This window comes from Ambystoma mexicanum, chromosome 8 (assembly GCF_040938575.1).
Source record: "Ambystoma mexicanum isolate Mex_15411 chromosome 8, UKY_AmexF1_1, whole genome shotgun sequence".
Classification (NCBI taxonomy): Eukaryota; Metazoa; Chordata; class Amphibia; order Caudata; family Ambystomatidae; genus Ambystoma; species Ambystoma mexicanum.
In genome coordinates this window covers 925323824-925350189 of record NC_090929.1, presented here as the reverse complement: position 1 = coordinate 925350189, position 26366 = coordinate 925323824, and the positions used below count along the sequence as shown (strand labels likewise).

The 26366-nt window shown below is 42.2% G+C and overlaps 1 protein-coding gene across 2 annotated transcripts in view; it reads left to right on the top strand.

The window, feature by feature from the left end:
- The window catches only part of NRG3 (neuregulin 3), a 2179015-nt gene that overhangs the window by 1875280 nt on the left and 277369 nt on the right, over positions 1-26366 (top strand). The gene's annotated exons all lie outside the window — the stretch shown is intronic.

Here is a 26366-nt window from a genome sequence, read left to right as displayed (position 1 = left end):
CATAAACTACAGACACCAGCAGTCAATCACCACAATTGACACATCAGCAAACCTTCTTTTGGCAACAGTCAGTGGTCGAAGCGGGTGGGAGCAGTTGGGAGCGGTGCCACTCTACTTTTTTAATTGAGTTCTACTGTTCCTGTATTTTCATTTGAAAAAGAAACCGTTCCGGAATGTTTTCGTTTTAAAATAGAAGTTTAGGAAGAAGTTGAAACGTGTAATTTCAGTGCACTGCACTGAACATTCCCTTAAACAGCAGGGGAATGTGTTTGGGGGTTTGTAGTGTGTGTGGGAGAGGGCATGGCAATGGGGTTTGTGAGGTGCGAGGGCAGGCCAGTAGGGAACATAGTTCCACTACTTCTTTTCGTACACTTCAACCACTGGCAACAGTACCGATTTGGCATGGTAATCTGACGTGCAGCTCAGCTTCTGAGCATTCTGGAAATGGCATTTTCTGGGTTTATCCTAGTCCTGTCTATGGTGTCACATCATAAGGTAACACAAACACTGTGTACCCAATGTAGTCCCATCCTTTCCCGAACACACAGTTGTTTTGCACTAAGTACAGATGGCAAGATTATGTCAATCTTTATTTTTTATAAAGTAATTCAACACTTGTTTTCTGGTGCACTAACACTTGTCCAACAACACTAATTTCACTTATAAAATGGTGGTGAAAGATCTGTAGAACGGTTGATAATTTTGCAATTTCAGATCTTCTAAACTGTATTTGAAAGGCTCTGTAAAAAGGTATCTGTCTCTTCTGCCGCTGTAATACTGTAATAGTTTTATTGTTTTAATTCTACTCCTCAGTATCACTGAATTCCAAGATATAAGTAATAGAATGGCCACTGATGGGCCACAACCAGAATCGTATTCCTCATCACATTATTTTCAGTATATATGGATGGCGGTGGATACAATGATATCATCAGTAGATACATGTTGGAATTCCTCTTCCCTATCTGGCCCATAGACAGTGAGCTGACCATGCTTCCCTCACTACAATACCTGGGCATGTACAATCGCATTATACACAATAAACAGATATTTTGTCAAATGCACTGATGAATCTGAAATGGATGCCTTCAATGTACCACATGAGCTGTTATGCCTCCACAACATTATCATATGTGGGATTAACATGTATGAAGAGTTTCAGTAACGAAAGCAAACGTTGTGTGGTTCAGTAAAACATCTTGTACTCCAAATTGCCACATGTTTACCACTGCTACCAAACCGTACTCAGCCCTTGTAATGTTTCTTTGCATGCATTTTTGTCTCATCCATGACATAAATAAGACACACTTACAGCCTGATTGATGGAATTATTTGTGTGAAAAATGCAGATTTTTCGCGCCTTTCTGCCCGAAAATCCCTGTTTGAAGTATGGGGATTTTCGGGCAGAAAGGCACGCAAATCTGCGTTTTTCACGCAAATAATTCCATGAATCAGGCTATTAGTTAAATTAATTGAATGCAATTTCCTTCCCAAAAGGAATGCTAAGCATGTTTCTTTGCAATTGCTATGTATTTAGTATGATCGTTCAGAAAATGCTGGCACTACCAGTTACTGCCAATGAATGTAACGTAATACTACCAAGCAGCTCTAATATTTTTTCTTCATAGGAAATAGTGTGTCTTATTGCAAAAAATAGCACACACACTCACTGGTTGTACAGTTCCTGAGATCGGCGTTTGTACGTCTCTCTTTTTTATTAATAGCTTAATCAGTCACATCATTGGCATAAAGCGCTATATAAAATTTTATAAATATAAATACAAATCCTCAAATCTCAACGTTGGTTTGGCCCAATTTATCTTTGATATTGCTCATTCTCAGTCTTCAGAGCTGCTGATTTTCATTTGCTCACTTTGCTCTCCCTTACCATTCAAGGGTGTGTAAGGACCCTCAACTTTGTGTGCTGCCTCTAGTCACAGGCGTGCTGAGAGTGGAAGGCAAGAGTGGCATAAACGCGTTTTAAAACATAGGCATTCAGATGCCAGTCCCTGTATGAAACTTCTAGGGTGAAAGCCTACTTGGTGCATCTGTGATACACTGGGACACAGGGTTCGAACCTGGTGTCAGCTTAAGAAAAGTGCAACTATCTCATTAATTGGGTGACCACTAATCAACTAGGTTCCAGTATTCCATCCACCTGCCTAATGATACTTTTACTGGCTTCTTAATGTTAATGTTCTATAACTTATATACGGCACAACTCGCCCGGAGGCCTCAATACACAGCAAGTCAGAAAGCGTCAGAAACTGGGGAAATACCAGAAATCAATGCAAAGTCTAATCATTAGAGTTACAAAGATACGTTTTAAGAGATTTCTTAAAAGAAAGGGCATCATAACGGAGCAGAAGACAAGTAGGAAGTGAGTTCCACAGGCGGGGTGCAATAGAGTTAAAACGAATACTAGCAAAATGACAAAGGTTGTAGCAGGACTGATCAAGTCTATTCCAGTGGCTGGATCAGAGGTGGCGAGAGATACAAGAGTGCTTGATCCTTTCCTTGAAGTAGACAAGTGCTTTGTCAGTGAGGCACTTATATGTGAGAAGCACAACCTTAAAGGTGACACAATCTTTAATGGGGATCCAGTGAAGTGATTTAGGCACATCAGTGAAACAATTCTTTCTCACAAAGCCGCACACAGCTCCGAGAGAATTATTGTGAGCCACTTGAAGTTTGTCTAGATTAGATTTCGATGTGCCAGCCAACAGGCTGTTGCAATAGTCAAGTTTAGAGTTGACCAAGGAACAACAAGGGCAGCAGGACTGGCCTCAGAGAGAAAAGGTTTAATATGCCTGATAAGGTGTGTATTATAGGTTCAAGATGACTTTGATTGGGTGATGAGTTTTTTCATATTAAGTCTGGAGTCCACGAAGACGCCCTGGGTCTTGACCAAAGGCTGTTTTTTATGCAAGAGCAAGCTATATGAAAGGCAGCATATCGAGAATCCAGTTCGGCAAGACTATGATTGGTGCCAACAAGCGTAAGCTTGGCTTATTTTCATTAAGAGCAAGGGAATTGTCAATTACCCATTTCTCGATCAGAGTGTAAATTGAAGAGATTGTGGTAAGATCCTTCTCATAATTACCAGTAAGATTAATCAAAACCTGAGTATCATCAGCGTAGTTGGGGTAACCCAGGCCAATGCTTTCCAGAAGATCAAAGAAGGGATGAATATAAAGATTGAAGAGGGTAGGGGAGAGGCAGGCTCCCTGAGGTACACCACATGTAAGAAGTTCAGGAGGAGATTTGAAACTACCTGAGCGACTCAAGCAGATTTAGGGCCCAAAAAGGAGGCCATTAAAGGCAGTGCCTTACTGGAGCAGTTTGCGATGACCCCCAGCCTCTCCCGCAGCAGCGAGTGGTCCACCATATTGAATGTTGCAGAGAGGTCCAGGAGCATCAGAAAAGCAACTTGGCCGGAGTCCACAGTATGACATAGGTTAGCTTTGAGGTCCAGCAAAGACATTTCAGTGCCATGTAAGGCAGAAAAACTGTATTGCAAAGATGAAAATAGTTGATTCTCCTCAATATGTTGTTGAAACTGAGTGTAAGCCACCCTGTCCAGAAATTTCAGCAAGAAAGTAACATTAGTAATAGGGCGGTAATTGCCTACACAGGTGGGATCAAGTGTGACCTTTTTTAAGCACAGGTGAAATCCAAATGATTTTCAACGAGGTAGAAATAAGAAAAGTAGCAAAGGAGGAATTAACAAGTCTTGAGACAAAGAGAGCCAAACAGTCAAATGATGCTTTAATTTTTATGTTGGGACAGCTATCATCTGGGCACAAAGAAGGCTTAAGGTGGGAAACTATATTAATAAGATCAGCCTCTGTTATCTCGTTGAAATGGGAACATGAGAAAAATGGATAGGGAGAAAGCATTAGATTTAAGAGTTACAGAGATGGCAAGATTTGAGTGCAAAGATGCAATTTTGTTGCAGTGGGAGTTTAGTTTATCATTAAAACCCATTTCGATGTCCTTACAACACTGATCACTTTTGAGAGTGGCAGGAAAAGGATTGTCCTTCTCTTCAAACTCCTTAAGAATGGTAAAGAGTTGTCTTTGAGAGGATCTTGCTGTTTTAATTTGCTCTTCATAATAATCGCATCTGGCGGGCCAAAATGGCTGACTTATAATTAGGTGCAGATTTGCGATACAAGACAAGGTTGTCAGTGGTGGCATTTTTCCACCACACCTGCTCTTTTTGTCTCTTCAGAGACGGAAGGCCTAATATCTTGTCAGAAAATCAGGATTTACCCATGGTTTCAGTGTTAAGAAGTTTAACAGAAGGAGGAGCAAGAGTATTCATAATGGATGACAAACTCTCATTATTCTGATCTACTAGGGAAGCAGTGCTATTAGAGTAGGACAAATTCACTAACAAAAGTTTCAACTCAAGGATTGGTGTTGAGTGGGTCAAGTTTACTTGGGGAGTCCAAGCAAAAAGAAATAAACTATGGTCAGACCATGGAAAAACTAAGACTCAGAAGTTATGTAAAGTTAGGCTATGGGAGAGACTCCAGTCCAGGATGAGTCCATCTTTATGCGTGCGGGTCTTTATGAACTGTTGGAGACCATGGGCCTCCAATGAAAGAAGCATATTAGTAGCTTCTTGATCATTGGGGTGAAAGGTCCAGTAATTAAAATCACCCAGAACAACAACATAAAATGTAGGCTTCATGAACTCAGCAAGTAACATTAGAAGTTGTTCTTCAACGTGCAGCATGGCTGTGGGAGGACCATAAATGGTGAGAATGCTGATGGTATTTTTATGGTCGATATCAATTTTAATAAGTGTGTTTTGACATTCATCAATAGGCAAAGACAGGCATCTATGGGAGGTCAAAGTATCTCTAATAATAACCACGTGCCACAACCCCCGGCCAGAGTCCTGATCAGTTCTGAAGATCTGGTGACCACTGGGTACAGAGTTGACAGAAACATTAACATTAATAACGTCAGAGATCCACGTCTCAGTGATGCATAAAACATCAAGATGCTGAGTAAGGATAAGGTCAGAAACCTCATGGACTTGTTTTACCAAGGCGGGGGTATTCATTAGCCGAACATGCGGGCAAGAGGGTATAGAACCTCTAACCTGAGCACAGTGTGCAGAGGAAAAATTACTAGAAGTAGAAATAGCAATTTCTGACTGTGCAACAGAGGGCATAATACAAAGTAGCCAGAGATAAGATATTTGCAAGCAAAAAGGAAAACAGGAAAACATAGGACAGCTAGAAGCCTATTGAGGCCATGAACAAAGCCACCGATAATAATAGCACCAAATGGAGAAGCAAAGGGCGCTTACCTGAAGCTTAACAAACAGGTCTGACCAAGGCGCAAGCAACCCAGAAACCTCTGCAGTTAGTAGCGGAAGCGGATGTGCGGACCTACATGGACCAGCACAGACCGCCCTTAGCTCACGCGCTGGCGCTCACACACTGGCGCTCACACATCTGGTTGCGGTATATGTAGTGCAGAGAACTACAAAGATGGAGAAGATTGGAAATCAACTTTCGAAAAATTAAGATCAACATGGATAAATAAATAGCAAAACACGTAAAAATAACAAATCTCATCAGGGTGCAATCAATACAAATAGATAACAATGAATGGTAAAACTCTAAAGCTGATTTAGGAGTGGCAACTAATCTAGTGCCAGAGCGAAGAAAAATCAAATTTTATGAAAAAACAAAGAGAGGGACAATATGTCAGAACTGATCAATCAGGAGGCAGAGTGAGAAGGCTATAAATACCAGCACAGACTGGCCTTAGCTCACGGGCCGGCACTCACACGCCTGGTTGCGGTATATGTAGTGCAAAGAACTATACATATGGGGAAGAGGGGAAAGGAAGTTTAGGAAAATGTCGATCAACACACATTAATAAATAGCAAAATATGTACGTACATTTTACAGCTGAAGCATTTATTGAGTATTTACCAATGTATCTCTTATTTTCACTGTTGTTTTATATATATTTTTGGGTAGTGCAGGAACTAATCACCAGAAAAAAGGTCTGGTGAATGTGTGAAGTGCTTATTATATTTGCTGCACAGTTAATTTCTCAATACATAAATATGCTACCACTGTACTCAAAGGCCTGCCCTCCCCTCACTCACCTCAGCAACCACAGTCATTGAGAGCTGACAGTCATAGGATCCGATTTGAAATCGTTTGTAAGCTTTGGAAATGGCAGCATTTCAATGGAAATGGGCCTCATTCCAAGGCCGGCGGTAAGCCGCCAGTGCCACATGCGGGTTGCCACCGACCCGGAAACACCCAATCTGCTGCCTGACTTCCTGGTGCCACAGCAAAGGGTGCTCTTAGGGATGACTGATGTTTCAAATGATCATCACAGTAATGGCACTGATTTTCCAGCATTCTATGGTATGCAGAGTATAGTGCACACGCCTTACATTCCAATCAGACCTGCCTGCATGTCCCTCATGTGGCATTGACTTTAAGAATGGCGCCTTATGGAAAATGGAATGTTATTGTACCTTAATGTAGCCCGAGGTTATCACAGCAGGTATATCAGCAAATCCAGGACATCAAGACGTTTTGTTGTTAGAGGTAGTCTCAGATACGTTCAGAAATGTGCATATGATTAATTGTACTCTACCAGAAAGCCTTCCATACAGTTTCTTATATTTCAATTGGATCGTCATCCCACCCACCATGTGTCATACTCTTCAAAGAATTGTTCCACCAAACGACCCAATTTGAGTCCTCTGCATTACTACTTATTTTGCAGAATGCTTTCACTTCTGTGCAATCCTAGGTTGATCATCTTGCTGTCATATGCATATTTGCACTTAACATAATCTCTTCTGTTGACAGATACATGTGATGACATAAAAAATGCACATACTATATACACATCATTACCATTTTAGCTGCTGTAGCCCATTTGGTTCATGCAACAATATATCACCATGATACTTAATTATTGTCTTCCGTGGCTGAACATTCTACCTATTGTGGTATTACTCCTATTTGCATATTCTACCTCTTCCTCAACAGAAGCCTATTTTCCCTGTCTAATTCTCCCCATTAGTCATATTTCTGTTCTGACAACGACAAAGTTCCTCTCCCAATTTCGAACTGTATACCCGCACATAACTACAAAATTGCTGTTCAGTTCCATTCTTTGGAATTAGCTACATATCAATTATCATTCTGCTTTTCCTTCATTTCTCAATTCATTTCAACAAACCTTTGAAATTTGATTATAATCTATCTATTTCATGATGTTCTATTTTTGTAGCACTGTTCATTCATATCCCAGCTTTATTAATGTGTTAGAATCTGTGGTGTGTAAGCAGATGGTTGCTATTGGAGACATACTTTTGGCCACACTTGGAATGATATAAAAAGCTCATTATCATGTGCGTTCAGCTACGAACACTGAGTTCTCTCTGTGCGTGCAATAATGTGTGTACTTATATAGAACATGCAAGGCAGGTCACCCATACAGGGCACCTCCACACTGAATGGGTCTTTTATAGATGTTGTTTATTAGGAATCACGGTGTGCCTATGCTCATTCATTACTGTAATAATCGCTCATGGGGGAGGTTTTGCACAAATTCAGACCAGAAATGAGTTTCATTTGTAAAGTCACTTTGAGAAATATGATGTCAATGTGGTCAAATAGCACATATGCATAACCAAGACTGCCAGGTATTGCCACGTGAACAAGAGTGTAATAATCATAGCAAGCCACCTGCTAACTACTAGAACTGTTTAATGGTCAACCCACCATAATTAAACATCAGCCTACTACCTCCATCAACCCAGACTCAACCAAAACTAAGAAAAGAAAAATCCCCAAAGCTGTAACAGACACTGGGATGCATATGGCGGAAAGATGAGACACAGAGGCAAATAACACAATATGTTGCATCATTATTTAAGCTTGCCCTATGTCTAAGCACAGGATAACATTCCATGAGATCCTCAGTGAAGGAGGCTCTGACATTACAGAAATATAACTATTAGATGACTACAGAGTGCTAATACACAAATCAATCCTGTACAACTTCAAACTCCTGGAAGTCTACCAAATAGGCAAAAGTGAGGGATGATAGCCATGGGAAATTAAAACAAAAAAAAACTTAAAATCCTAAAATCACTACTTGTGTATACTTGTGTACAGGTATCGAGGGGAGGGTGAGAGCATTAGGAAAAATGGATAACTGTGCTGATCATGGTGCATTCTGGGAGTGGATCCTGCTGTCGGTTGTTGGGTTCTTAGCAGACAATGCTCTTATGTCCCGTATTGTAGTGTGAGGAGCGGTTGGTAAGAACCACGTACACTCAGACACTGACCCCTGGGTAGCGTGACCAATTAGGTTGTGTGTATGACGCAAGTAAATAAACAGTCTTGTCACTTCTGTTTGGCATTTAGAGTGCTGCTTTATTGTCATATGAAGTGTCCTGGTTTGTTAGCATACAGAGTGCCTGATTGCACTCAAGATGCCAACACTTATTACGAACATGAAGGTAGAAAGATCACTGTGCCCGCTCATCTTGTCTGCAGAGGCCTCGCTGGCCTTAAAGCTTGCTATCTAGCAAAAACATCACATTGAAAATCTCCATGAAGACCCCCGTCTCAGCATATTACTTACCTGCCTTGATAAAGATCTTTATGCCCTCCCACTTTGTAAATGGTAGAAAGGGTGGGTCAACTGGTAGAAAATGATGAGGTTGCCATTCATGTGGTTGTGAGTGATGAAGTGAATGTGTGTAAGGACAATTGTACACATCTGACCTCAATGTCTGTGCTCACAGGCTGGTGTTTGAGAATGTATGTGGTCAGAGAAGGGCTGTGGAAGTCACTTCTCCAAAGTTTACTGCTTCGCCTGATACAATGACTGTTGAGTTGAAAGTTGCCGGTCAGAGAACACAGTCTAATCAGATTGGGGGAAATAATGTAGCTACCCAGGGGTTTGACCAGGAGCCGGAAAAGTCAAAAAATATTGAAATGACCACTAAGAATAAAAATAAGGGATCATGGAAGTACCTTAGGCATTTCTTCTGCAATTTATGTGGGGGTTTGACCGAGACAGATAAAATATTGGCTGCCACGGATACCCTAGAGGAGGTGACAGGGATCCCTATCAGCTTAATAGGCAATGAGATAGGAGTGAAGTCTGACAATTCCCTGTCAAAATCCAAAAAGCAGAAGGGTAAAAGAAAAGGTAAAGATCATTCAAAGTGGAATTACTCAATCACGCAATTTTTGAAACCCATTGGCAATAAAGTGGTGTCGGATGAAGGGTTGCTAGACTTGAGTATCTTAATGGTGCATGCTGAAACTGATTTGGAATCCAGGGAAGAGGAAGGATACAGTGCTGTTGATATGTTAACTAAACTAAGTATTAACAGAGTATGTGGTGTGTGCCATTGCCCCCAACTGGTTAACAGCATGGTCTTTCATCTGCCCAAGCAAAAATATGCTTCACTGCCCTCGGTATTTGTGGGGCACCCGGTTGCCATGCCAATTGCTACTATAGATAAAGCTGAGGCCTAGGAGAGTCATCTAGTACAGGCCATTGTGGCTACATAATTTAGAACCACTAACTATCCCAACACAATTTAATACTGATGTGATACATGCTCAGACCAGTGAGGGGGTTGTCTGGTTGAGCCAAGAGGATTAGTGGGGGTTGTAAAATTCTGGCAATGTGTCAGGGTTAACAAATAATACACTGGTTCCTGTGTCCCTGGATTTTTTGACATTAGAAGAGAGGAGATTTTGGGGCTGGTTTCACCAAAATGCACTTCTAATGATCCAGGTGCGTCCACTAACACCTTCTGGGCGGATACTCAAGTCAATCAAGCTGGTTCAATTAGTGCCAGTTTGGTGCCTTCGTCTTCAGCTTATTTAACACTGGAAGAAAGAAGATGTAATATTTTGGGGGCGGACCTATTAGGAGGTAACCCAAAGGAATCTGAGTCTGGGCTATCGCGTGGTGACCAAAATTCAAAACACACTCCTCTTAGGGAACATTCCATTTTTATTGAGTAGATTTTGAAGGATGGTGCTTACTTCAAGCTTAATAAACATAATATCTTAGCTGTCTTTAAGGAGATCCCTAAACGTAAGATAATTGATTCCTCAGATATTATATTAGTATACTTTGTACAGGAAAATAGAATTGATTTGGCTCAGTTGTTCTTTTTTTTCCAACTTGATGAAAATAGCGGTTTGGGGGAGGCAAATCTGTTATTATCTAAGGTGTACAAAGTATTTGAGGCTACACTGCCTTTCCAGGGCCCTGGAAGATTGCTACACAGTAGAGCAGTTGATCCTAAGAAGGCCAGAAATAAGAAGATTGTGAACGGAGACACTTTGGATAAGTGTAATGCAGAATATACATATTCTGCTGATAAGTCTGTTCTTAGGATGAATATGACCGTGGTCAGACAATCCTGACAAATGTTTTCTTGTGTAGGGGATAGGTCGAGGGATGTGTCAAACATTAAGACCAACTGGACCCTTATTTCAAAGACTTTGCACAAAAATATATCATTCATGATTTAAGGAACAGTGATGGGAGGATACACTTCTAATGATGGCTAGTTGGAATACCCATGGTTTCCCACACTTATTATTTAATTTGTTTGGGATGTTTGGTGATTAAGAAGCACAAGTTGTTTGTCTCAAAGTAACCTGGTTTGATTTTGCTCCTATTAATGATGGTTTCACCATACATGTATCATTGGACAATACCAGGCATAGGGGTCATCCCTCTGGTGAACTGCAATCCGTAAAAATGTGGGTTTCTCTACACAAAACATCGATTCTAAGTCTCCAGACATTCTGGTAGTAAGGATCCAACATCGAGGGGATGGTCATTTTGGCCCGGATATTTTCATTTTGAATAATTTACATTTCAATGCTACCAAGTCATCCTTGTCTGCCTTTTTGAAGGACATTTTGGAAATTGTTGCATATTGTTTGGCTGAATGTGGTGCACATTTGATCATTGTGGGTGATTTTAATTGCTAATGCCTGGACACGGTGTGGAATGAACAATTACTGCAGATGAGTACTAATTTAGCCCAGTTAGAGCGTGAGCAGCTCCACCAAGAACTGTACTTATGGGACTTACACATTCTGAACAGAAACATTGAGGGTGACCGATCACCGAATTTCACTTGACAGAATGTGTATTGGAAATCTACCATTGATTATATGTTTGTTTCCAGGAAAGTTTATTTAAATTGTGTCAAGTTGCTTATGGCTGCACCTTGCTCCAGCAACCATAAATTGATGCTATTGAAATGTGCATATAATATTAGGTCAGCTAATGGGCTTGTCGATCCTCTGTTAGTTGAGGTAATTAATTTGGCACCCAACACTGAAGATTTTCTTTAATGCTCAAACAGATAAACTGCTGGGAAATAGTAATGCTGATCTTGTTGATTCTTTATATTATGCAAGCACAATCCAATGGCTGTTAGTTAAATTTGTCGGTAGGCTAGACCCTAAGAAGGGTGTGATTCTAAAAGCACAAGTACATGTATAAGATTGCCAGGTTCAAGACAAAAAGAAAGAACTGTGTTACAATCTCAGGGCTTGAATCCATTAATCCATTTAACATAAGGCTGATTGCCTCGCCACAGCATTTAATTCAAAGCAGACTTTTAAAAACTGGCTACACAGTCACAAGCCATATAAAACACCAAAGACATAGGATGCCACACCTAGCCAATTAAGAAATTGCCCAGCAACAGGAAGCCATTTTGCATTTCCACAGCAACCAACAACTTGCACCCAAAGAAAGATAGCTAAAAACATTTGACTCACTCCTAAACCACCACTGAACAGCTTGTGCAACAATATAACATTTACTCTTGGATACCCAATGCATTTCAGAACTGTTTAGCACCAGAACAGGGATCAACATATACCTGCCCCACCCTAGATGTGGGACTCTCCCAAAATTCTATACAAAGGAATCCACCAAATACTGACTTGTACCTGATTATCCATGAAATATAGGTGTCCCCTTGTATCTCAAACCAGCCTCTTCCAAACTCAACATACACAAAACAAACTAAACCACTCACACATGGTGAGTGCTTTAGGAGCTATGGATCATAATGGCCACCAGGCTCAGTTGGTTCAATGGTGAAGAGGTCGGAGACTGGATGCACAGTTCAGTTCGAGCGGTTCAAAAGCTCAATGGTCCACAAAGGTCAGTTCAACTGGTGATGCTGATCGGCAACGAAGATGCTGGTGGTGTAAGATGATTTTCAAAGTTTGCAGATGCAATAAAGAGCTTGTAGGTAGAGCCGAGGCAGCAGTGTGCTCAGTGAACAGGTTTGAACATGCAGCATGGCATTTTGAGGTGTTAATGTGTCTCAAATCATAGCTCAAACTGGTTCAATTGGAGAAACATAAGTTTCCTGACTATTTTGCTCCTCCGGTTCCTCTGGGTCCCAATCCAGGGTATCAAGGATTAGTTTCAGTCCTTGTTTTCGTGCTCCCACACGTAGCAAGACTGGCCCATAACTGCACAGGTTCCTAAACACAAAGGGCCCAATTCATGGAATATTTGCCCAGTTCAAAGTGAATTTGCACTGCTGAAAATTGACTTTGCACTGCCGACACAAACCCCTGATTCATGGAACTGTGCAAAGTGTATTGTTGCGTGCCAAGTCCAGGCAAAGTCGTTTTGAACTACAAAAATACACTGACTTTACCCGGAAGTTACACTGTAAAAATACACTTTGCACAGTTCCATGAATCACGGTTTGTGTCGGCAGTGTAAAGTCACTTTTCAGCAGTGCAAATGAACTTTGAACCGGGCAAATATTCCATGAATCGGGCCCAACAGGTTTATGGGTACCATTGTGGCTGGCAGAGGGACTGGTCTTTTCGCAAGAGCAGTTCAGCTCCACTGGTCCCTGAGGATGATTATGCGATAGAGCTCACCTTTGCCTTGGAAACTCAGTCTTAACCACACTGGTGGAGGGCATTGGGAAAATCAACTTCACCAACAGAGGTCCAATTAATTCTTTTTAAGTGCTTGTGCAAAAACAAACCATAGGAGTGGGCGACCCCTTCCTAGTTTAAAGCCAGCCTGCTTTAGGGGTCGAATTCCTGTTTGTACTCTAAGATCACACCAAAAGTCCTTTGTGCTAAAGAAAGTTAAGGGGACTAGAAGGAAGGAAAGAGGCAGACAGAAACAAAAGGCAATCTCCAAGGCTACATCCCCTGCCAGCAGTGGCAGGGTCTAGCTTGTCTGGGGAGAATGCACAGCCTCTTTTCACAGCTGAGCTATGCTGACAGGGCTGACACATGTGTGATATCAAATTGCTGTGGCTTTAATAATTATGAGAAATGCTATCCACCTTCACCTAACGAAGATATGGCTTATATTTAAAGATGTATATGCCACTGGGACAATAAACCCATAATTATAGGGTTTGTGTACAGGGATGCATGTCTTAAATTCAGTCGCTTAACTGCATAGGCATGACTGTCACTGCAACTGACAAACATGCACTTGGGAGCTCCGAACATACTCCGTGCCACTGGTAGAGCAGGCTCTGGAGATTAGGATACTGATGCAACAGGGCACAAGCACGGAATATGCTTTCAGTTTTGAGTTTATGTAAGGGGCATCTGATTGGGAGATTATCCTTCCACCCTCGCCAAGTGGCAATCTGGCACATACATCAACACAGGAGGACAGTAATATTGCACATTCCTAAATAACCAACACACTCATACCTTTTTCGGAGCCTCCTGGGCACCTCATGGCCATGCAATTGGCAGCATTGTGTGGTACATCATGACCATGCAATTTGCAGCATTGTGTGGCACACAACCTAATAAAATAACAGAGAAACAGTAAGTCTTTAAAAATATTGTCTCATGTTCTTAGTCAGTGGATCATGTGCATGGTAGTGTTCTGTAAACATTGTCAGAGCTAGAATGTGGATTGAGGCATTTGTGCATACGAATTAATGGGTTTCAGAAGAAAATGCAATGGTTGGAGGGAGAAGACTCTACCGCTCTCTAGTATATCCTCAGTCATAGAAGCGCCATGTCTGTATGTGAAATAATCTAGCTCCACTCTGCCACTACCATGCGTCTTTGAAGTAATTCCCACGCCCCTAACAGCTCCTTGTGGCAATAACATTTCCCATGATTCTGTTGCATGTTTCTCTAACAAATCAGCGTGTTTGTTCTATCGTTTCCATTTTTCTGCTTGCATCATAAATGCTCTTTGTGCTTTTTTTCCAAATTTGATTGTCCAGAAGAAACATTTTTCCTAATGAAGGTCAATACACTGAGAGTTTTTGACTGGAACGCTTATTGACGTTACCCAAAGGTAACTTCTGAATATGGAGAAAGAGAAAAGACTATGGGCCTCATTACAAGTTTGGCGGCAGCCTGGACGGTAAAACCGGCAGGCTGCCGCCAAACGTACAATATTTTCCAGCGCCCGCAAATGGGCAATTACCAGGGCATTCTGGCCCCGCTGCACCAGGTAATTGCCCATTCGCGGGCGCCGGAAAAAAGATGCTCCCCATTTCCATTTGGCCCCATATGGCTGAATGGGAATGGGGAGGATGGATGCACCGGCACTGTTTATAATGGTGTATCCAACATGCTGTGCTCGCGGGTGCCTTTCTGCCCGCCAGGTCCTACCTGCACCCGCGAGCCAACTCGTAGTTTGCCGGTCTGGGAACGACGGTACTGGCAAGCTTACCATTACTGTAGTTCCCGAACCAGCAAACTTATAATGAGGCCCATATGATTACTAAATGAGAGCTCCATCAGAGGATTGTTTTCTTCAGTAGTCTACCTTGGTTTTGCTTCTAATTTGTTCTTGTTATTTGATTTTCCATGATGTTGTTGTTTTATTTTTGTGCAGAGTATCAATAGAAAATAAAATCCGATAACATGAGTTCCTATTTTTTTAAACATATGCACAAACAACAAAGCTACAAATCTATGGGCCTCATTACGACCCTGGCGCTAATGGGTTAACAGCGCCGTAAAAGGCTGTGGCGCCGTTTACCCATTAGCGCCTTACTACGAGGTCCCTTTGCGGGACACGACCTGAACGGCTGGTCTAGACCAGCCGTTAAAGTAGGGACCCGCAAAGGGACCTTGGTGCTAAGTACGGTACCACAATTTGCACTACCGTACTTAGCACGTTCCCCAGTCCCATTGAGCCCTATGGGGCAAAAATGGGAATAGGGAAGGGCCAATGTTCAATGGGGAATTACCGCCCCGCCAACCTTGGAATGGGGTGGTAATTCCCCATTGAACATTGGAGGACTCGTTACGATACCGGCACCAACCATGGTGCTAATAGCGCCATGGTTTAGCGCCAGTATCGTAATGAGGGCCTATGCCTTAACACATAAATGTCATTGGGTAAATACTATCACAATGGAGCTCATTCTGCTCTAGTGCAGAATTTGGCAGCAGAGTGCCGCTTCTTGTAGGCATATAAGTAGGCGGCTCATCATTGACACTAAATTTTGGTCATTTGCATGCTCAGAGTCAGACAATCGAATGTACTTCAAAGTCTACTTTGCTAAAGCCAATACAGGCTCAAATGGCATCGGTGTCGTAGAACATGACCTTGTTATAGCCAACACATCTCTTGATGTGTAGTAGCTTTGCAATGCCCATCGCTTTTCCCCTGAAACGTGGAGAGTTGAGAAATGTGTTTAACAGGTGTCAAGTCAGTTAAAAAGTGATGGGTAATTGTGATCCACAGATAATAGACATGCAATAAGTGGAAAGGGAGCAATTTGAAATTTTAGGTTGGGTAAATAAATAGTGTAGCAAATGGTGCATTAAAGAACAGGCTACAGGCAAATGGCAACACGTGTTTAAAAACGTAAAAGTTCATCTGGACAAGGAATGTATTAAAATAAAAAATAAAATCTGCCAATGCTGAGGAATGGGCTTTACGGTAGGGGAATCTGCTTGAAAGCCCAGCAAGACATGCCTGTGACTCTAATCAGCTTAATGGATCATTTGCAGGAAAAGGCACACATAATCCTTGAAATGGTGCACTTTCTTTGCTGGAAAACGTACAGGCTTTGTTTCACAGGGACCAGATTATCTAACATGTGCACTCGTGCCAAATATTGAGCATATGCATTTAGCACCAGTGTTGCTACTGTTTCAATCAGTACCTGTTTCAACATGTGAACAACGAAGCAGACTTTCTTTGTACTATGTTTGCTGCATAACATGTTAATACATTGGGCCGGATTTACAGACTTTTTTTTACCGTGGAGCAAAGGGACTTTGTACTGGTGCTAAGTGACTTTGAGCTGCCAACAAGCACAATGATTTACAGAAGACTGCAACGTTTATGTTTGCAATGTAAAGTCACTTTGCACTGCAAAAATACACTTTGCACTGTTCTGTAAATCACTTTGCAATGAAAAAGTACTCTTTGCACTGTGATGAATGGGCCCAATTCACACCGCAAAGAGTAATTTTTCAGTGCAAAGTGTTCTGTAAATCAGGGTGTTTGTTGGCAGTGCAAAGTCACTTTTCTCCAGCACAACGTCACTTTGCACCGTGAAAAGAATTCTGTAAATCAGTCCCATTGTGTTTACTACATGTCTTTGTAAATCACACAGCAGAACGAAAACAGTCTAATTCATGTTTTATGTAGTAAATACACCATTAGATAATATGGATTGGGGCAAAGTCTGATTCCTCCATATTTTACTATAGAAGCGGCAAATTATGTGCTACATTAATTTGCTCCATTTTTCTGCATAAGGGCAATGCTCAGGTGATCTGGAAGATTATGCCCATATCCAGCAGCACGTTGGTTCAATGTCGTAGCTGGAATAAGGTAATGACGAACAGCTTCAGCGCATTATAGAATGTCAATGTCTAGACTTGTGGGGCTAGTTACAATCAGATAGAGACAAACAGATCAGAACACATTCCGCAAGCAGGCAGCCATTACAGCATCCTTCCACATGGAGGTTTCTGTGGTGACCACCAGCGCTTGCTGTGTCCCATTCTAAGTTGCCTACTAAAGGCGCAATCAGAGCCTACAGAAAGTATCTCCTTTTAGGGGACAATAATAATAATAATAATAATAATAATAATAATAATAATGTTATATTTATATAGCACTTTGTTCAAAAGCACTTTGCCTAGCACATATTTACATCCATTATTATTAGCCAATCGAAATGTGTACTCACTTTATTGACCTCGGAAGGATGAAAGGCTGCGTCAACCTTGACGTGTTTTGAACCTGGAATCTGCAGATCAAACACAGATCACAGCAACGCATGCTTAACCTGCTTAGCCATCTAACCGGCTTCACCAATAACACTCAGTAAAGACCGACTAGACTGTGCACATTTCTGCTCTGGACAGGCTGCTTTATGTGGTCCCCAGCTATTTCTATGTCGAGTTGTGCTTTTAGGAATGCATGCATAGTAGTGGGTGTGTGACCGTAGTGCTGCGGCTCCCAGCCCAGAGTTTGGAGCATAGATGGAGTTACTCTACTGGACCTTCACTTTGTGATACTGCCTTGAGACTCCGTATTAGGAAAGAGCTGCCCGAGAGGAAGCTTCATGCTCCCCAGATTCGCACGCATAGTGCATCCTTGATGTTTTGTTTTTTCCAGTGCAGCAGCCCTTAGAGCTCGCTGGGAAAACAACTGTGGACAGCCCTTCTATTAATCCATACAGAGATATGAAGTAAGAGCATTGCATTTCCAGGGATGCCTTTTGAGGCCCTGAAGAATCTCTAATTACTTAGGCTCGGAAACAAACATAGGGGCAGAAGGCAAATGGGACTGTCAGGTGTGAGGCCCTGAATGGGGCAGGATTTCTGAAGCCTCAAAACTACCAGGGGGTCACTTATCTTTGCTAGTTACTCTCTGTTACTTGTAAAGCAGATTCATTCTCCCTTTCACAACATCAACCTGAAACCACAGCACCGGAAATTGAAAGCCCATAATGCACTTATTACTGAGCTAAATGTAGTGCCTTTCTACGGCCTAGATTCAGGACATGGAAATTGTCCTTTATCCAGCTACACTTCTCTAATATGTCTGCGTATCACCTTCCTCTACCCCAGAGTTCAAGATATGTGTGCTTCCTAGGGGCAGTGACCGAGTGAGCGGGAACGGTCAGGAGCGGTGTTCCACTACGAGCAGAGTCACCTTTCTAGACAGAGGATCTGTCCATTCATGTCCTTGTACATGTGTAACATTGTGATAGAAGCCTTAGTTTCTAGGTGCTTAGACTATTGCAAGGCCCCAGCTGGAACACTTTGTCACATGTTGCACTATGCGTCAGCCACCCTCTTCCCTGTCGAGACCACAGTCCCACTGCTTTTTTCGGTACACTTCTACCACTGCCTAGCGGTGCAATATGAAGCCAGCACCTGCTAAGGAAGCCATGTAATTTTGCCTTGCCCTAGACCTGGCCCTCCTTTCAATCCGAACAGTTGAAGATTCCATCACTTTCTTAAAGTGCCATTGTTGGCATGGTTTAATGTAATCATTGGGTTATCTGCATTCAAGAAAAGAACAATTCCGAGAACTTCTTGATATGAAGCGTGAACAATATCTTGCGATTGAGCAAAACCAGCACAACATTGCAAATGTTTTGAAGAAAAGTATCAACACTCGTTTGCTTCCTTAGATGCAAAAGGAGGCCAAAATCCTCTTAGGATGTCAAATAACAAAGGGGTGGCTCGAATCAGTCAATTTAGCAGTCATGAAAATGTTAACATTTACGGTGTACCAAGATAAAAGGAGTGTCTTCCAAATTCCCTATGACTCATGGGTACATTAATTGTAATCCTGCATTCCAGAAAGATACCCGAATCACATTGGTGAGTTATTCAGCGTCAAAGGATGTCATTCTTTACTGTCAATGTCATTTATTTGTTATGTTCAAGTATACAATTTTCCAGTACCCATATTTTATGGCAGAAAAAGGGCTACAGAGCTTCAAAACCTCCATTAAATCATCATTAACACGAAGGAGCGTTGGCCTGGAAATAACATAAATCCATTAAAACAACATTATTCTTGCTGCAGGCTTAGATAACCTGAAACACACACGAAATCCAGGCTGAGGAGGTAGAGCAACACACACTTTGGGAGACATACTTGAGAAACCCGCAGATTAGGGATAGGTGCGTTATCGAGGACCAGCATTGATCGCCAAGAAGGTGGCGAGTGATCTGCAGGTCCTGCAATTGTTTAACGACATGCCGGAAGCAATCAGAGAAGGCATGGACACATGATGTCTGGTGCTCCAATCCCAACGCGAGATGTTCTTCGGACGTTCTGATTGGCCACTTTGTGCGTAGTCTAAGCTTCCAGGTACAGCAAAGGTTCAAGTTAGGACTCAGTCAGGTCTGCATGTCTCGGGCCAATGGAGAGGGAAAACCTGCTGAGACAGAGGCCATTCCCAAAAACAGATGGATTTTTTTAGGTACACATGTTCAGACTGTGCTTACAGTGGGGGTCAAAGGACACGAAGAGCGGCAGGATTTCAGCAAATTGAAATTGCAATCCTCCATAGCCAATCCTTAACAGTTCTCAACATTTCTCAGTGGGCCAGCCTCCAATTGATTGCCATATTGATCGAATAGAAGTCAGAGGCCTTCCAGGTGTGTCGGCAGTGCTTTGCAATAATATGTAGGCCTCACTGCCAGACCATGTAGCCAGGTGATGACTTCCATGTCATCATGTAAACCTCAATCAAAAGGGCCAAAAGTATGGACGCTCATACAGCCCCCAGGTTGATGTGTGCTTTAAAAATACTAAATAATAAATAAATAATGCCTTCCCCCCCCTAAGAGAAGCAAACAAGCAAATAAAATATGCATCCCACACATCCATAGAGCCAAAGCCGGGGGTATTGGCTTTCCTCACATTGCCCCTAAACTCTGGAACTCCCTCCCCAACACTCTCGGAGCCGAAACCTCCCTCCCTGCATTGCATAAAACTCTCAAAACCACACTATTCACTTGAAACACTGCCTCTGATAACCCATAACCAAGTTGTAACATAAAAAATCTGTTTTTTTATGAAGTGAAATGTGTCTGAATTATGCAATTAAGCTCGATGTCTGTAACAGCACCTTGATGCCCCCAGGCGGATGTGTGCTTTATAAATACAAGTACTAAATAAATAAATAAAGAACCAACGTTTATCCATATAGTAATCACTGCTTGCAAGACATTTGCACCAAAATAGTCTCTCCCGGAGAGTTCCGACCAATCTCACAGTGAAATGCGGTTCCTCTGTTTACACTGCAGAGCCATCCCCGATTAGCAATATGATTTGCAATAATCATTGACCCATCCCTGCGACCCCAGTCTCTGCCCCATTACTTCTGACCCAGTCTTTGTATGTTTCCCTCCTTAGACTGCATGCGGCACGGAAGCAGCGCAACACACGCACTCGAGAGCAGAGGACATTTCAGCCCCGGATTGCCTTTCAGGGAAGCTCTTTTTTTTGTTTGCTCCACTTCAGCTGTTTCCATCTTTTGTGCCTATAGATTGCTTGCTGCCTTCCTTTAACAATTCTTCACAAACACAGTTACCTGCCCTTGTCAATTATTCCCGGTACCAGCATCTTTTTTGTATAGGTGTAGTGGCAGCTGCCATCCGCCGCATTCCGCCTTGCCCTCGATTAACTTGGGTCTCCACTTGAGTGTTGCCTATTGAAAAACAAAATGGTTTCCAAGCCAGATCACAGGGAGATGCTTACCATACAAGTCATTACTTGTGAGTCAGGCTCTCGGCGACTGTGTGTGAATAAGGCTGTGTGAACAGATGCACTGTTTTGAAATCTGCGCTGTGATAAGAAAATAAGGACTGGAGAAATCGTAGTGATTAGCCCTCTTCAATTTCCCCATCCATATACTTTAATATCCTCTTGCAGGGGTGGTGAGTAATGTAAAAAATGCGTCCTTTGACTTGCACGCCTACTTCGGTTGCTATGGTTACAGCTCGGTTTCTGAAGGAGCACACAGGGATGTTAGCTCGTGCTAGGTCAAAGACTGGCAAGGATGGCGAGAACACGCTTATTGCTTTTCGCTCTTCAAAATGTTCGGGTCTGGCAACAAAGAAAATCCTGTAATCACTGTACGTGCTACTTACTACAGGGCAAAGTGCGGAGCATCTCTGTTGTGGATATTGTCTGTCTTTACTTCATTAAATGGGTAATTCCAGTTATTCTAGATCGTCCATATCGTCCATATACAGCCAGTTCTTAGTTCTGGTTTTATTTAAAGATACACTCATTATTATCAAGCAATCTTCTGATTGTGTGAATAACTTGTAGGAACCTAAATATTGTTTTCAGTGGTTGAAGTGTATGAAAAGAAGTAGTGGAAATATGTTCCCTACTGGCCTGCCCCCTCTTCCCACAAACCCCATTGCCACACCCCCTCCCACGCGCAATACAAACCCCCCAACTCATTGTCCTGTTGTGTAAGGGAATGTTCACTGCAGTGCACCGAAAGTGCAACTTTCAGCCTCTTCCTAAACTTCTATTTTAAAATGAAAACATTCCGGAACCGTTTCTTTTTCAAATAAAAGTTATTTTTGATAAAAGATCACTCTGAGTCTCAGTTTGAACGCTGAATTCAATAAAGTGTGCGATGTGTGTATCCTAGTCTTTCGCTAGTATGGGTCAAATAGGGCCAGGCTGCCAGGCAAAATGTTGCCCGATCGTCTGGCTTCAGCAGTAATAACATGTAATACTGATACATCATTGGGGCAAATAACCGTTTTTCGAGTTGAATGAGCATATGTCCTTGGACACAGGAAAGGCCCATGTCACCACCATTTTTTTAAAGGTACAGAACAGTAAATAACTGTTCTTAATCATTAGAGAACTAGAAACGCCCATCCCACCTCCTAACCCAGTAATAGCGAGCAAAGCTTGGTGTACTACCATCCAGGATGCTCTAGCTTCTAAAATAAACACCCTCCAAAATAAAATCATGTTGCAAAGAAAGCCTCTAGCATACACTGCTGAGCTATCCTCCACATCACAGACAGATGCTCTAAACATGGTACCTCAATTTCGATTTAATGCAGTGACCCCAACCCAGGTACTAAACACCATAGCCTCCTTCAAGCCATCCAATTGTAAAGGCAATAATTTCCCCGCCAAATTAGTCAAAGCCTGCGCTCCCATACTAACTCCTACGATGACCAACTTTATTAATGCCTCGTTCAACACAAATACCATCCCAGCCAATATCAAAGAAGCATGGGAAACACCCCTCCTTAAAAAAAGTCCCTTGACCCCACTGTTCCCACTAATTACAGACCCATCACAACAGTCCCCTTTTTGCTTAAAGTAATTGACAAAATTGCATCTACACAAGTTCAATCCCATCTAGAAAATAACCACTTAATAGAAGACAGCCAATCCAGCTTCCGCCACAAACATAGCACCGAGACAGCCCTATTGGATCTAAAAAAACAGATGGATACTATCAGAGAGTCAGGAAACCTGTGTATCCTGCAACTGCTTGACCTCTCTGCAGCATTTGATTGGGTTGACCACAACAAACTCTGCCTAACACCAGCAAACAACTTCCACTTTTCAAAGGATGCCACATCCTGGATCAAATAATGACTTTAGGGTATGCTCATGGAACGTAAAAGGTCTCAATATTCCAAGGAAAAGAAAGGAGATGATGGACAGGCTGCAGAGGGAAAAGATAGATGTTGCCCTTATCCAGGAAACTCATATGTTGAATGAATCGAAACATTTACTTAATAATAAGTGGCATGCTAAAACCATCCTGAATTGTCACAGCTCCAAGTCGAGGGAGGTAGGTATACTATTATGCAAAGTCCTGCTTTTACAGATAGAAAAGGTAGTGATGGATGAGGAAGTGAGGGTACTTCTTGTTGATATTAAGTATGAGGAAAAACTAATTACGGTGGGTTCGATTTATGGACCGTGTACTAGTGGTAGCCCCTTCTTTAGAGAACTATCCTTACTTTTAAGGGAGATGGAAGGTGAATATATAATTTTAGGGGGCGACTTTAATTGTGTAATTGATGGGAAAATGGATCGTTCGTCACAGAGTAGATACACTGCTGAGAACGCGAGTAAGGCTTTTAAGGAGTTTTTAGATGGCCTTGATTTGGTTGATGCTTGGAGGTTTGTCCATCCGAGGGAGAAGGGATTTTCCTTTTTTTCATCGGTACATGACTCCCACTCGAATATTGATTACTTCCTTATTTCTGATAGGTTGGCTGGCATGATTCAGGATGTGTCAATTAAAGAAAGAGTTATTTCTGACCACTCCCTGATGACGATGCAGATGAGTATGGTGCAGGAAAGATTGGGGTTTTCAAAGTGGCGACTGAAAACCTTTGTGTTATAAGAACAAGGGGTGATTGACTCTCTGGAGGGTTTCACAAAATGTTTCTTTGAAATCAATGCAGGCTCAGCCCCTGATATTATAGTTTGGGACATCTATAAGGCGGCAGTACGTAAAAAGGGTTTGGCTGAACTTAAGAAACTGGAAGTGGAGTTGCAGACAGCTCACAAACAATATGCAGTATCGAGGAGTAATGGGGGCAAGATAGAGGTAGGACGACGTAAGAATCAACTCAAACAGAAAATGGATATTCAATATGAAAAGGGCATGTTCTTTATGAAGCAAAAGTTCTAGGAACAGGGGGACAAAAATGGTAAACTACTAGCAGACAGATTGCAGGGCCTTACAGAAGGATCCTTTGTTCGTAAATTGGAGGGCAAAAATGGTGAGTGTAAAATGAGAAAGGGTGAGATTTGCGAAGGTTTTAGGAGTTTTTATGATTCATTATATCGGGAGGATCAATTCCCGAATTCATAGAGTATGGAATCCTTTTTTTATAAGATTGTTTTGCCGAAATTGAATGAAGATCAGTCAGAGTTGGTGGATAGTCCTATTTCGAATTGGTAGCAATTAAACAGCTAAATAAAGGTAAGTCACCTGGTCTAGATGGCCTCCCTGTGGAGTTTTACAAGGCATTGAGAAGGGTGCTGGTACCATTCCTGTGTATTTTGTACAATAGTTTTATGAGGAATGGGGTGATTTGTCCTTCAATGAGAGAAGCCTGTGTTATAGTTCTTCCAAAGCCGGGGTAAGATTGCAAGAAATGCGAGAACTATAGGCTGGTCTCACTTCTGAATGTGGATCTTAAACTATTTGCTAGGATATTGACTAATAGACTGGTTGCGTGTATTGGTAAGCTAATTAGTAGCTCTCAGGTTGTGTTCATGAGGGGCAGATATGGCTATGATCATATTAGGACGCTAATTGACATTATGGGTCTACCAAAGGCGGTTACCCGGGATACCTTGTTAATTTTTATGTTGCAGAGAAGGCCTTTGACAGGGTCAACTGGTCTTTCCTGTACCAAACTCTTAAGAGAATGGGATTTGGTGACACGTTCATAAAAACCATTCAAACATTGAACTGCGGTATTAGTGCAAAGGTTTGGGTGAATGGTTTTATGTCTTCCTCTTTCTTGTTGTCTTCTAGGGGGACTAGGCAGGGATGCCCATTGTCTCCATACCTGTTCATTCTGGCATTGGAACCCCTTGTTGTATACCTTAATCAGGAACATGGGCCCTCATTACAACCCTGGCGCTGGACCATGGTGCTAATAGCACCATGGTCCATGCCGGTAACTTACCGACTCCGCCAAGGCGGAATGGGAAATTACTGCCCCATTCCGAGGTTGGCGGGGCGGTAATTCCCCATGCCGCCATTGCCCTTCCCCATTCCCATTTTTGCCCCATAGGGCTCAATGGAAATGGAGAAGGCGCTAAGTACGATGCCACAAATTGCGGCACCGTACTTAGCACCAAGGTACCTTTGTGGGTTGGATTTTAACGCCTGCAAAAAGCAGGCGTTAAAATCGCCAACCCGCAAAGGGACGTCGTGATCAGGCGTTAAGGGGATAACGGCGCCGCTACCTTTTGCGGCACTGTTAACCCCTTAACGCCAGGGTTGTAATGAGGGCCATGGTATTCATGGCCTTCAATTTGGGGATAGTGAGGTAAAAGTTTTGTGTTACGCAGATGATCTGACTATTGTTTATGTTTGAAGAGGTGGGTCTACTCTCAGGTCACAAGATTAATTGGGTGAAGACAGTAGTCTTCCCTTTGGATGTTGGGACTCCACGTAATACTTTGGGCTCCTGGAAATGTAATTGGGAAATGGGGGCATCAAAATATCTGGCCATTTATTTGGTTCGGGATTTGAACAGGATGACTGGATTTAATGTATCGAGAATATTGGAGATTATTAAAAGGGACGTATTGAAGTGGGGTCAATTGAAGCTGGGGGTGTGGGCGAAAGTTAATGCCATAAAAATGGTAATTTTGCCGAAGATTCTTTACGTCATACAATCAATTTCTCTGAAATTCACTAAAAAGGTAATTTCTTCAGTTGATAACGTCTTTCAAGAATTTCTTTGTGGTGAAGGAAATAGACCTAAAGTACCTAAATATATTCTGAAACATCCTGTGAAGGATGGAGGGTTTGGGTACCTACGTCTAATGAATTATTGCAATGGGTTTGCCCTGAAAAAGTCGTCTTATTACTTCTCTGAGATTAACAACTATGTTCCCAATTGGCATATTATTGAGAGTGCTAAATTTTCACCTTACACTCTTAGGAATGTATACTCTATGTCAAAGATGCCGGGTTCGGTGACACAATTGCCTACTATATGTGCTCCCAGGGAGGCATTACAGTGCTTTATAAAGAATGGTGAGGACAGCCTCTGGATGCATTATGAGGCATCCTTATGGCATAATGTCGGGTTACAATTGGGAAATAGACCTTTATGCTGGAAAAGCTGTATCAGTAGAGGCATACTAAAATGTGTGATGTGTGGCAAAATGATTGCATGATCCCCTTTGACCGATTGAGAGTGTCCTTCGGCATTGGGGCTAGGGAAAGGGGTCACTATGGAATTTTGAAAGCCCTTCTGATGGAAAGGACTGGAATGCTGGATGGGGTTGTGAAAGAGAGGCCTTCAATGTGTGAGATTCTTTGCACAGCCCTGTGTACTGTTTCCATGTATATGAGTTTGATGCCGATGGAAGGGACGGATGTGGAGGCTTGGGATAAGTTTCGCCAAGCTTGGTTGACTCATCTTGGTGTTGGTATTCCTATGAAAGAATGGAACTATTTGCTTCATGTGGGGGTACAAGTGAAAATGGATTTGCGCTGCGGTACATTAGGCAAAGGATCCTTTGCAGATTATATTGGTCACAGTCCAAGATGGCTAAGTTAGGGCTTTTGGATACTGATTCTTGTTGGGGTTGTG